Raw genomic sequence first — 13,253 nt, 5'->3', positions numbered from 1 at the left:
GGCGAGGACTGGCCCCGCCTGGCACGGAGAACACCGCTCCGCAGCGGGAGAGCTGCCAGGCGGGCAGCACCAGTTCTAGGCTGGCTGCGGTAACGAGGAGGAGCAAGACCGTAATCTCACCGTGGAGGTTGTTCTCAATGGGCGCCGTCAGATCGCGTCCCACATGATCTGGTATGCGCCACACGCGCAGAAACACATGAAGAACCATTTTACAATGATTGCTAGAGTTTATATTTTAACATCCTCTGAGTTTATATTGAACCTGACAGCTATAAAGTTTTATGGCTTAGTTGTATTCTACATGCTGTTTGGGATTGAGAGTGTACATGGTCTGGCATTAACAGCATAATTAATCGGTTTTCTTTGCTGTAGAATGTCGTCATTTCAATGGATCAAGCCTTCAAAGTTTCCTGGTCCAGCTCTAAGAGTCTGGAGGAGGCTCAGGGGTGACCTTATCACTCTCTACACCTCTAGGTGTAGGAGGTTGGCCTCTTCTCCCACACAACCGGTGACAGGATGAGAGGAAATAGCCTCAAGCTGTGCCAGGGGAGGTTTAGGTTGGACATTAGGAGGCATTCCTTCACAAAAAGGGTTGTTAAACATTGGAATGGGCTGCCCAGGGAGGTGGTGGAGTTACAGCCCCTGGTGGTGTTTAAGGAATGACTGGATGTTGCACATAGTGCCATGGTCTAGTTGACAAGGTCGGGATTGGTTAAAGTTGGACTCGATACTGGAGGTCTTTTCCAACCTAATTGATTCTGTGCTTATGTGATTCTGCAAGTACAACTCTTAATTCAATTCTTTATAATAAATTACACTTCCCATCTCTACAGGATTGCTAGATAACACACTTCAGAAGCATATACTGATAGAACTATGGAAGACAGTCTTGGTTCAAGATCACATCATATCAGTTATGGGGCCTTGTCGTGAGTCTTTTTTGAGAGCGAAGAGAAATATTTATCTGTCACATCTGGTAGACGTTGAGAAGAAATAGCATCTGCTGAAATGGATCCATGAAAATAAGCAATGTTTCTGGTAAATGAGAAATTAATGCAACACATCTATACACTTTAACTGTGACTAGTTTATCACATGAATGTTATCCCTGTGTCTATTGTTAACACTGTCTTTGCAAGACCATCTGTGGGAAGAGGGTAGAAAATGGTGACTAATTAGTAATGTACGTGGTCTGTACCAGTGGATAAAGGCACATCACCACTTACAGTAGGGTATGGTAATAACGTATATATTAAGGTACTGTTTTTACAAGTGGCTTCAAATATTTGTGACAGCTTGTACAAACATGTATAATGTTACTGTCATAACACGCTCCTAATATCACGTGTTGGCACCCTTTAGCATTTTAATGCTTCACAGGCAGAAGCAAAATATTGTAGAATAATATTTATTATGCTAAATTCAGTAACAACATCAGATGTTTTACCTGTTAGTCCATTGATTCCCAACAACTCAAAAAGAAATCAACCTACATCATTTATAGCATCATATTACATGAGTTCACTTGCTTTCTCAATCAAGCATAGTATTATCATTGCCAAGTGTCTTTTTAAAGCCAAAAGCATTTCACATTGTCCCATCATCTGATCAGTTTAAGGATGTCCGCTTTTAAGAGTTAGATTGCTCGCTTGAAGAGGGTATTGAACACACAACCCTGCTCTTTTTAATTCACTTTGTGTGTAATAAGCAAGCAGATAGCAAAGGCAGTAGAACAGCTTTGATGTAGGTAATTGATCTTCCTGAATGCCAGCTGTAGCAGAGCCTTCTGCACCTGCAGCAGCCTTTCTGCTTTGTAAACACATTTTGCCTCCTGTCCTAAACAAACAGGGATTAAAAAAATCCCTGTCCTTCAGCTTTGTGCCATCTCTTGTGGATTGCTTCTTACATGCTTTGGCCACCTAGGCCTGGAAGCTGAGCAAGATGACTGTGGCAGCACTTTAAATTCACTGTTAGTTACCAGTCAACACTGAATTCTACTGTGATGTTTTGGCACAAAAGCCTGAGGCGATACTAAGCAGGAGCAATATTACCTTTTCTTGCAGAAGGGCAAGACAGTTATTCAAATTCCATCAGTTCATAATTCATCTGACAAGGCACAGGAGTACTAATGGGCGCTATTTCAATGACAAAGCTGGTTCTAGCAGCACAGTGCTTCATAACACCAGGAATGCTTTGATTTGCTACTGACATTGAGAAAAAGTCCCATCTGTATGACTAAATCTACTTCCCATCTCTAAGATATAAATGGACTTCTTCTGACTAAAGACTGGCCAACTCTAATACTAATAAGTGTGGCATGTTTGAGAAGTTCATATCTTAAAAGAGGTATAGTTGTGGACTCTGAAATTCTTACTTCCCACCAAGTAAAGAGTCCTCATCCCAATTCCTCAAATCAATCATTCCTTAGATCCAGTACTGCTGTCTTTGTGTCAGCTCCTGTTTTCTGATCTATGAATTCTTTGACATTTTCCAGGGAAAAGAAATGCAAACAGGAACGACTTGAGAAGAGAAATGGCAGAGCAGCACAGTGAAGGCTGTAGTTCCGTGAGTTATCCCATTGCCAATCTCACCTCGTGCCACATGCACAGAGATAAAGAGCTGTTGTCTAAGAAAAGTTCAGTGTCTGTGTCCATAAGTCTAGCTATTTCTTAGACACTCCATTTTAGTGGGAATTCATAGGACAGCAATCTTTTTCCATGGCGAAACCATAGAGCTTTCTGACAGACAAGATTTATAGAGTCACAGGTATTTTTCAATCAATTTCAATATTTTTCAATCTAAATAACATACTAGCTCAAAATGCCACTTGTGTTCATTTTCTAGTTTTGTAACCATAAAACCACTTTGTTTTCTGCTTAGCAAAAGTGTGAGCACTGATGAGGGGACATTGTTTAGGTTTAGAAGAAATTCTGAGATAAGACTTTCATAGGACTAAACTCAAGTAGTGATACAAGTTGTATTGGCCCTGGTGGAAGTGCATACTCTGCCCCAGATGTGACTTCAGCCTCCCTCAAGAATAACAAGTGCAAGTACTGGCTAATTACTGTTACGGGTAACACTGGTGAGTATTGAGCTGCTTTTTCATATGAAACTTAGCTCTCAATACTGGATAATAATATAATCTTGCAAGACCAACCCAGCATCATTATAATGTGATAACAACAACTTTGTTGTTAGGATGAGTCACAAAGCACGAAGCATGTCTATACATCTACAGGGTTAGAGGCCAGAAACTGATGCTAAGGCATACCAAATAACAACAAATAACCAGTTGCATTGTGTCTGATTTTACTTTCTCAAGACAATGTGTATCTGAGCCTTTATTTCTTTTTGTGTCAGGCACCTCGAGGTGCTGCCTGAGCTCCTTGTGAGAGGAAGGGGTGGGAGTGCTGGCACACTTCTGCCCACGGTCTGCAGGCAGGGGCAAAGGAACGGCCGGGTCTGCGGCTGCACCACGGTGCTGCTTGGGGCAAACATCCTGACACACAGCTCTGTTTCTTTAGTGGGTGCTGTGCCTCAGCAAGCCCCTGTTCTGGAGCTTTTTACAGAGCTCTTTCTTTATTCCCTGGCAAGTCTATAAAACAGTGAAACAGGAATAGTATGACATACCTGGTCCATAGCTCACTGTCACGCAGTGGCTGCAAGTGTGGTTCCAAGCACTCATACAACCAAACTGGCTCCAAAGGGCATTAAGTATGAGGTAGTTCTTACAACCGTTTCATGGACATGACAGTGACAGGGTTTAATGAGATAAAGCATATGCATTATTCTACAAAAAGATTTGCAGTCCTAAATTAGGGATGACTGCAATCAGTGTGGGTAGTCACCTCCCCTTCCATTACTGGTGCTACTGGACCATGGTCATTAATATGGATATAAACTTAGACTCCAGTAAGTGCCAAATTTATCTTTTTAACTTTGAATTGCTAAAAGCATTAGACAAACTCTGCAAATTTGGAAGCTGCTCACTTCCCAAACATGGACTATTGCTTGCGTATACCTGAAGGTTCAGGTATAATTTTTGATGATGCTCTGTCCAAAAGGACAACAGGTGTTTATCCTATAACAGAACACCATATGATCATTAGGTTTTTCAAGGCCTTCTGAGCTGCTTTCAGCCGTTCCTCATCATACAATACAGGACACACTCAACTCAGAGGTTTAACTTACAATGTTTGCTCTGTAATACCACTCAGGAGAGTGACTGTTTCCTCTGAGTGTGTTTTTAATGGTGATAAGATTTTCTGCAAATCCACCATTTTAAGTAATCTTTGAGAATGTTTCCCTTCCAGGGTTTCCTTTACTTAGGCCATAACCACCTGAGCTTCTCCTATCCTCCCATCTTCTCCTGTGATGATTTTTGTTTCTCCTGGGAGCCTGGATCAGAGTTTACCGCAAGAACAATCCCTCAGGAATCATTCTGGCACCTTTTTCCAGAAACATTTGTAAACCTGTCAGAAGGTCAGGGAGTGCAAGCAGGTGGTGGGATGAGAGTGCGCAACTGTAAATCTGGCTGTTGTAGGCTTTAAGTTGCAGCCAGAGTGGTAGGAGGGGAGGCTAGCAGAGCAATTCATCTCAGAGCCCAGCTTTCAGAAGTTTTCCACCATGGCCTGGCCAATAATTGAGCTAAAAGGCACTGGAGTACCTGTTTGGCTAGCTTGGTCAGGAGTTCAGCCCCCAGACCTCTGTGCAGGCAGGGACTTAAATTGTCTTGCTGAGAACAGAGTAGAAAAAGCCAGCTGTGCAAAAAGCTCTCATTTCCAATCCAAGGAACATTTTTTTCATTGCTTTTTGATTCAAATGGCTATAGAGATGCTGTGATCTGAAGGGACTTTATGTCCTTGCCTTCACAGCAGAGCTGATCCAAAACCCTCTGGGGAGAGCAACAAGGTGCACAAGGGAGTCAGCACCTGCTGGAGGAGGGCCCAGATATGCAGTGCAGCCTGGCTGCAGGGAGCCACCTCCTACCCTCTGTCAGGAACAGGCTTGCTCATCTGAGCCATGGAAAGAGAAGTGACAAAAATGCTGTCATATCTGCTGTGACACTGGTGTCTCCTGTCTGTCAGACTACACAACAGGGTGCATCAAGGGCCTCTAACAGTTTATTAGGACTGTGCAGTGAGCTGATAATCCCAAAGGAAGGTTGGTGATACATTTTAGCTGATTTCCTGACAAGACAATTTTCTGTCTGTTTCTTCATACCCACCTTCTCTATTCACATCCAGTGACAGCTACCACATAGCTGGATAAAGATACCAGTTTCCTTTACCTTTACACTTCTGATTTCTCAGATGTTATGCAGAGCTGCCACAGCAAACATAGCACTTGTAATAGCACCAGTGAACAGGTGTTTTACAGCAGTATTCTGTATAGCTTATATCAGTGGACCTGCTTAGGAACAAGGTAAATAAAATAAGTTTATTTAAACATTACCAAAAGGCATAAAAGAGCAGTACTAGAGTGATTACAAACCATGGCTTTTTGCTTCCCACAGTTGTCAAAGGAGGAATACAAAATGCCTGTGATAATGCTACATCTTTGACATTCTGTGCTCATCAACAACATTCTGCTTGTGACGGGATCAAGTAGGACTTTGTTTCTGCACGACTTCCAAACGTGAGGTTGCACTTCATAAATAATCTACACATGTTACCCTTCAGGCACCTGTAAAAAGGAAGCACTTCAAAAAATTTACAATTTACTTGTTTGCAAGTCCACTAAATGGAAATTTCCAAGCCTTTCTTACTTTCTCCCGTTGCATTAACAAAACCAGAAACCTTCCTGCAGATGAGAACAGAGTAGCCACTAATATTCTTGTTGGACTGAACAATTACTTTTGAAGTCTGTTTATTCAGAGGCTCATCATTTGCTGTATGCCTCACTACCTGTATTTCTCTGTGAGTCTTGATGGGTGGAGTTCATTTTAATTTCCTGCTCTTCTACCACACTAGTTACACCATCAGCTTTTTTCTTTTTTTTTGCTGTCATAGTGCTTTAAAAAAATTGAACTGTGAGAGACTGCTACTTAAAAAAAGAAAAGAAAACCCACCCCAGAACTATTTCTAGATTCATCTCCATCTTACTATTTCATGTATCACCATCTTTAGGCACAACTTCAGACTCCCACAAAGCTGTTAAAGTGCCCTAAGATTTCCAGGTTTGATATTTTAGATTATACTACCTTGGAAGCAGGGACAATGATTCCTCCTTGTTCCTGAAAACGGCAAGCATAAAACGCCAGTGCTGTGACAGCAAAACAGCTAAAATAATTTTAATTTAAAAACATACCTCTCTCTTGTTTTGAACTCAGGATACAAATACATCTATAGACACACAATGTGAACCCAGTAAATACAAGTAACAGAGCTGAAAATGTGAAGAGACTGATAAGGAAAAAAAAAAAAAGTGGTATCTTCAAGAAACAGAAGAAACAGATTCCTTGCCTATTCCTCTTGTCTGGTTTCAGGCAGGAAAAATCTCCCTTTTGAAGCAGACCTTCTTGCTCTGTATAATATATCAGTCTGCAATCTCTGCAATCTGCAAATGTCAGGAAAGTTGACATTTTTCATCCAGAGGTATTAATTTTTTGAAGATATTGACTGTGGGCAAAAGAATTTTTCTTAAAGGAAAGACATTGCTGCCCCAAATCACAGTGACATGTATGTCAGTGTCTAAAAGTTTTGCAGATTTCACATCACCAAATTCACCAGATCAAAGTACGTGGCTGTGACTATCCAGGACACTATGATGCTGCATTCCAGTCTGAGTGATGAACTATTAAATGTGTCCCACTTATGCATACACCTACAAAGTAAGACTCAGTGAAAATTGTATTATACATGGAATGGAAAAAAAACCAAGAACAGAACTAGGGAGCTTTTCCTTTTTGTCTTGCAAAAAGAGCTATAATTTTCTTAGATATTACCACAGCTCTTTCAGTACATTTCAAAAGTTGGAATTATTCTTCATGAAGGTAAATCTGCTAAAAGCATCAGCTGTTTAAAAATTTTAAGCTATAAAGTGGGCAGGCAGAGAGCTTACAACAGGTTCATTGTTCTGGGCTGAGCACAGTCACTGAGCTGGGAACAAAACTGAGAGCTGGACAAAAAGGAGGTCCAGCCATCTAGTGGTAAATTACCCCGCTGTGCAGCCTGCTGGTGTCTGCCTTCCAGAAGGTGTGCTCCACACAGGGAGAAAGGGACATTGCCCGGGTTTTGATAGGTTCAGGACTCAGCAGCAGTGAGACATTTAGGGAGCAAGCCAAGGTGCATAGGACCCTGCAGCCAAACTGTGAGAAAGGGTGGCAGGAGCAGGGACCATATCAAACACAAGGGCAGCTTTGGCTTGGTGGATGAGGAAGAGCCTGCACTCAGTCAGTTCTGCACCATAAAGAACACCTGTTTACAGGTGCCTGCTCACAGTGCTTGTTCTCTTCCAGAATACATCTTTGTCCTAACAAGCTACACTTGCTACCCTGCCTGCATCTGTACAGCAGCAGTCAGAGAAAAACTTGGCCAGTTTTCCATAATCCCGTAGCAGAGAACAGCATGTCCAGTGGATATGCACAACCAAATGGTGCAATGCACTCACGTCCCACTTCACACAAAGAAAAGAAAGGTTTAAGCCAAATTGTCACATCTGAAACAAGGATGACGCAATCAAACAGCTACACAAAGAAAGCCATATGCTGAGTCCAAGCTGGAATGAAACACCCATAAATTTCTTGAGAGTGAAATGTTTTATACCTTCTATGTGGTTACAAAGTAATAGAAAAAGCTTAATCTTGGCAAAGCCAGAAGAGACATCAAAACAGTAAACCATTAAATATTTGAAGGAAAGTTTAAAAACCAAACTATTTGTATGCCTGAATACCTCTCAGAATTCAGCCCATTATGCCAAAGCTCTCATTCCAAAAGTGATCTCGATGCTTAGAAGACCAAGTCTCCTTGAAAGCAGTCAGACACAAGTCCTACAGGGCCTAGTTTGCAACTTGCCTGGGCACTAAAAAGAGGTACCCAGTGGCATGGTGTAAGCAGTCTGGGCACTAAATGACCTTTGGTGAAATCATTTGAGTAGCTAATTTGACTGCTACTCAACACTTTTGAAATATCAAGTTTTGTCCAAAGCACAACCCTTTCTTGGTTTACAGACATATGAAGCTGCATTGCAGCTTGTACTCAGCTTCCAAACACTGGCCAAAGTGCAATCATGGTTATACCAGGCATAGCCAGGTGCATATGGAATAATTCTGTGAAACTCCAAATAGTTAACTTTGTGCTGTGAGAATTTTTACAACTGAAAGCAAAGCTTTGTTCCAAGTAGTTACTGCAGCATGAACTGATTTCAGCAGAAACATTTGTTCTTTATCAGAAAACACAGTACTGGAGGGAACACAGAGGAGAATGCTTCCCTTGAGGTAGGGGATAGCCAAAGTCATCTCAGTGATACTTGCTGACAGCCACTAGTGTAGAAAAGAAATACAGCTGTGTCTTCCTCGAGTGGTATCAGCTACTATATCTCAAACCCTCACTTCTCTTTGTGAAACGTTTCTGTTACTCACAGTGGATAACTCAAAAAAGCAGGGGGGAAACACCTGGTTGCTACTTTGGAGTGGTGTCTGCCATTGATTTTCCAATGTAACATTAGAAAATACAGATGCAAATTCCTCACGCATGTTTTGTCAAAGTTCTGTTCTAAGGAGTATTTGGCCATGGAAAGGGTAAATCTCTCAATGAGAAATTATGCTCAGTTTTCATTTGGTCTTTACCAAACGTGCTCTCTTACCTGGCTTACAGGAGAAATTAACTGCCTGGTGCCTGAAACATTGTGTTCCCCAGTGGGATGCCTCGTGCCATTTGGTTTTACCCCTGTCATTTCACTAATGGATCACACCTGATATTTGCATTGAATCCTCCACCACAACACTTTCAGAGCTGTCTGAAACCACAGACTTCAGAAAGAAAACTAGGATAAAAGTTGTGCTTCTCACTTCTCTGTTTTACCCACTGGGAAACTGAAGCAACAGGTAAGGTGTAATGGACTTTCTTAAAGCATCTCAGTAAATCAGTGGCCAAGTTTGCTGCCTGTTCCTGTACTCAGCAGTAAATAGGCTAGGGCACAACACTGGATATGAGCATCCTGCTCCAAAATCTGTCAGTCTGCTATTCCTTTCTTTTCCTGGTGAACAAGACCTCATCTCTGGGATGGAGTAGTACCCAAATTTGCATTCCTTTGCCATATGTTTTGGAGATTCATTGAAATAGGGTTACTTTTTAAAGACTTGAAAATGGAATTTAAAAGCTGCTGACTTAAGAAAAAGGGGGCAAGAAGGAGAGCAACAGAAAAGGGATCAATGTTTTTGGGCAGAAAACATGGAAACAGCACCGCCTTCAATTTGTAAAACACCCACTGGGGTCAGGGTGGGGTGGTTTCGCAATGAGTACAAATGTACACAATGCTGTAGACGTTTGGGGCTGTCTGCACTCAGGGCACCACTGCTGTCTCACTTTCCACAACTCTGCAGGTCGCCTGCTGCGCTCTGCAAACACACTCTTCTCCTGTGGTTATTTTTGAAGCAGCTCCTTAAAACAGATGTCCTCATATGTGTCTTTTCCCTGCTACACAAATTAACACTTTGCCTCATGTTCCTGCCATTCTTTTGAACTAAATTAGAAAAAGAAAAAACAATGGGGGAAAGAAGGATATCCTTCCCCATTGGTGATTTCTGTTGTAACTTTCATGGCACTGTCACTCTGGGGCACATGAGTTGCCTTTGTGCCCTTTACAGAGCAACCAACAAAGGTTTTTTCTTTCTGGCTTTCTCGCTTGCCCTTCCAAGGATTCTTCCCTCTTTAGGCCCTTTCCAACTCTCTCCCTCTTCTCCTTCTCTGACTTCTGGATGGACTGCAAACACCACAGGTCTCATAAAAACTTCCTCTTGAGTAATACTTCCAAGGAAGGATCCACATGTACCAGTTACACTTTGTCCTCCTTGCGTAGTCTTCCTGCAGCTACCAGTATCATTGTCTGGCACCCAGGCATGCCTGCTTTAGGCGTCCCAAACTTTTCCCTTGGAAGGACTCATTCTTCTTAAATACTTTGTTCTTGACTTCTCTTGGTGATACTTATATTGGTATTGTTCCTAAAGAAGCAAATGAAATGTGTGCAGAATGGACTAGATAGAGATGCAATGATTAAAGGAGGTGCTAAGTTGTGGAAAAACATATGAAGTAAATATTGATAGAATATTTGGCCTAAATGTGATCATCTGGTACCTTTTGTGCACACAGGCACTGATTCTGCCAGCTTTGCTCACTGAGTAGGCAGGAAGTATCCTTAGGGGTTTAAAGGGAACTGATCAGTAAGGTACTTTGCATGAGTGGAGGAAGTAAGCATAAGGCAGTAGAGATAGAAGCAGAGGCATTAGGTAAGTCTATGAACTTTGAGCCCACACGTGAAATCCCAACTCTGAGAAAATCAGTAAGATTGGGGATTTTGGCTGGGGGTGGAGGGGTTTACCATAGAGCTTATTAGGCAATGTTTCTACCAAAGTGCAAAACTAAACTAATTTGCAGAGCCAAAGTCTTAGAACAAGAGAAGAATATTTCCCCCTGTATCCAAGGTCCTATGTAAAATCAGCAATGACACTCCTGGAAGCTAAACCAAGAAATCATAGTTTAGAAAATGCAACTTCTCAGAGACAGCCCTGGTGGTATAATAGCATTCCTGAATAACTGTTGTAACAGTGTTGTAACAACAATGGCCTCCAGAATGCCAAACAAGGTTTCAGGAATTGTTAATCCCTGCTCAGTTTCATTTGCTTCTTCCTAGGGGACTGCAAAATGATCAGGCTGTCCATTTCTACTCCTCCTCTTTGCCTGATGTCTGAGAGCAAGGTCCTACAATCTTCAGTGCCTGCAGAAGCCTTGTTACTGGTGGCACAGAGATTAAAAACAGGCCATTGTGCAGGGACAGGGTTTAAATTGGACTCATAAGGTTCAGAACTTGTCTTTTCAGTTTGTGAGGTTTTTCTTTATTGTTTTTTTCCCAGTCATGTAGTCTGTCTCTTAACAGCTATGCTCCCCCTAATTCTAGAAAAGGAAAACAGCCTTCTCCAATTCAGTGCTGTCTAAGAGGAGATGTAAAGGCGCTTGACACACAGACAGGCCTTGCACACCCTGTGGAGGTTTTTTAGCCTTAAGTTACATCTCCCAGCATGACTTGGCCTACAGAAGAAACTGAAAATGGGAAGTGTTGCCTGCTAGGCACAGCTCTGTGCTATGCTGTGAACTATGATACCTTTGCTGCTTTAGAACAGAAAATGGATCACAGTTGTGATTTCAGGAGGAGGCCATTGGCCCAATTGCTCAATAGTGAGAAAGGGAAAACTTTAGCTGCCGTTCTGCCAAAAAAAAAAAAAATCAAAGCCCCGCATGATGTGAGTCTGAAGATACACACTGAAGTTATATATGCTATGCGGTTCCAGATGAGTGAGCATGTTAAAAAAAACCACACCCAAACACAAAATCAAAATAAAACAACTTAATTAGAGAAGGTAAAGTAAAATCAGACATCCTCAGCCCCACAAACCAGCTATGCTGGGGAACACAGAGGCTCCAGCCTCCTTATGTCGGCACATGGAGTTCACTGGCAGGGATACAAACAGGGCTACACAGACCTAGAAGGACACACTGACAAAGGGTCAGGTCATGTAACAAGAACATGGGTGGATAATGATAGAAGATGGGGAACAGTTTTAAACTAAAGGAAGAGGGATTTAAATTAGACATGAGGAAGAAGTTTTTTACTGAGAGGGTGCTGAGGTACTGGAACATGCTGCCCAGAGCAGCTGTGGATGCCCCCTTCCTGGGAGGCCCCATTCACGGCCAGGCTGGATGGGGCCCTGGGCACCCAGATGTGGTGGGTGACATCCCTGCTCACAGACCAAGGAACACTCAGTCTAGCTGCAGTACAGCATCCTCCATCATAAACATGAAGCTCTCAACATGAAAGCGAGAGAGCAAAGAAAGAGAAGGTAGCAAAGGCCTCATGGTGTCCTTTCCCACTGCAAGGGGCAGGGGCTTAAAATGCCCCACATACCTGTTTCAGGTACAACTCAGAACAAGCATTTCACTGGCAGCACAAAATAGGAGAGGGGAGGACATTCTCTTTAGAGGAACAGCTTGAGGGTGGTGGACAGTAGGATAGGACACCTGCTGTTGCTGGCTCTCCACCAGCCCTAGAACATGAATTCCCGTCACCACCAGGATAACACCTATCCCTCCCTCCCCCCACACACAGTGCAGACTTCACCTCTCTCATACAGCCATGCTGGCAGGTGGGAAGACAGGCCAGGAAAACTCATCCAGGGTGAACACGGCACCATGCCTCTGGCAATAGGAAGAGCTTGCTGCAGGTCACACCTCTCTTCACAGTGCCACAAAAGCCTGAGCCACCTCCTCCAGATACCTTCTGTCCCCTACTGTCACCAGCTGAGAGAAAAAAAGACTAGTTCTGTTTTAGTTAATTTTAAAGCAGTGAAAGCTGATTATTGCTTAGTAAGCCTCATCCATGCCTGCTCTCTGAATACAAAGGGAAAAATACATTTTCCTTTATATAGCAAAGAAGAGCAGACTAAGACAAGAATTTCTTCAGAAGCTACAAATTAGAGGACTTGATGAGAGCTGTCCAGTTTGATCCTCTTTCTTTCTAATTACCATTGCAACCAGGAGTTGAAATTCTTCTGGATGAAAGCTTTCAGCAGAGCATGGTCAGCTCTGTGCTATCAATACCCTCATCCTGCCGGCTCACTCACACTTTGAAAAAAATATTCCTGCATGTCAGAAGCAGTAAATTTCAAAAGCAGCAAATTTCACAAGCAGCAGCCAATGAAAAATCACGGAAACTTAGGTGCCTATGACAGCTGGAACAAAGGTTTAGCAATACCTGTCACACTGTCTGCATCAAACCACGGGCAACAGATGTACTTTGACACCAAATCCTCTTTCTTCACATTTAGGTGTATTAACTGTTTGAGTAAGGGTTTCCTCCCACATACCGATTTTCCATGGCCCTTAATGCATGGCATTCTGGCACCCAGAGTGTAAAATGCAGTCACCTTTTTCTTCAGGTCACAGAACAACTCCAGCCATGCTTGAAGCTAAGCAGTCTCCCAGCTGCCACCACTCGAGTGTCATAGCAGTTGAAAGTGATTTAAAGGCAGCAGATAGCAA

The 13,253-nt window shown here is 42.6% G+C and overlaps 1 long non-coding RNA gene across 1 annotated transcript in view; it reads left to right on the top strand.

The window, feature by feature from the left end:
- Nucleotides 1-6,448, top strand: part of LOC108447591 — a 7,119-nt gene extending 671 nt beyond the window's left edge. The window contains exons 2-3 of the long non-coding RNA XR_001863248.1: nucleotides 834-1,038; nucleotides 2,495-6,448. This is a non-coding gene — a long non-coding RNA (uncharacterized LOC108447591). The remainder of the gene's footprint in view (nucleotides 1-833; nucleotides 1,039-2,494) is intronic.
- Nucleotides 6,449-13,253: the final 6,805 nt, after the last annotated feature.

This window comes from Corvus brachyrhynchos, unplaced genomic scaffold (genome assembly GCF_000691975.1).
Source record: "Corvus brachyrhynchos isolate BGI_N302 unplaced genomic scaffold, ASM69197v1 scaffold856, whole genome shotgun sequence".
NCBI classification, from domain to species: domain Eukaryota; kingdom Metazoa; phylum Chordata; class Aves; order Passeriformes; family Corvidae; genus Corvus; species Corvus brachyrhynchos.
The sequence above is the reverse complement of the archived record's forward strand: the minus strand, read 5'-3'. Positions and strand labels throughout refer to the sequence as shown.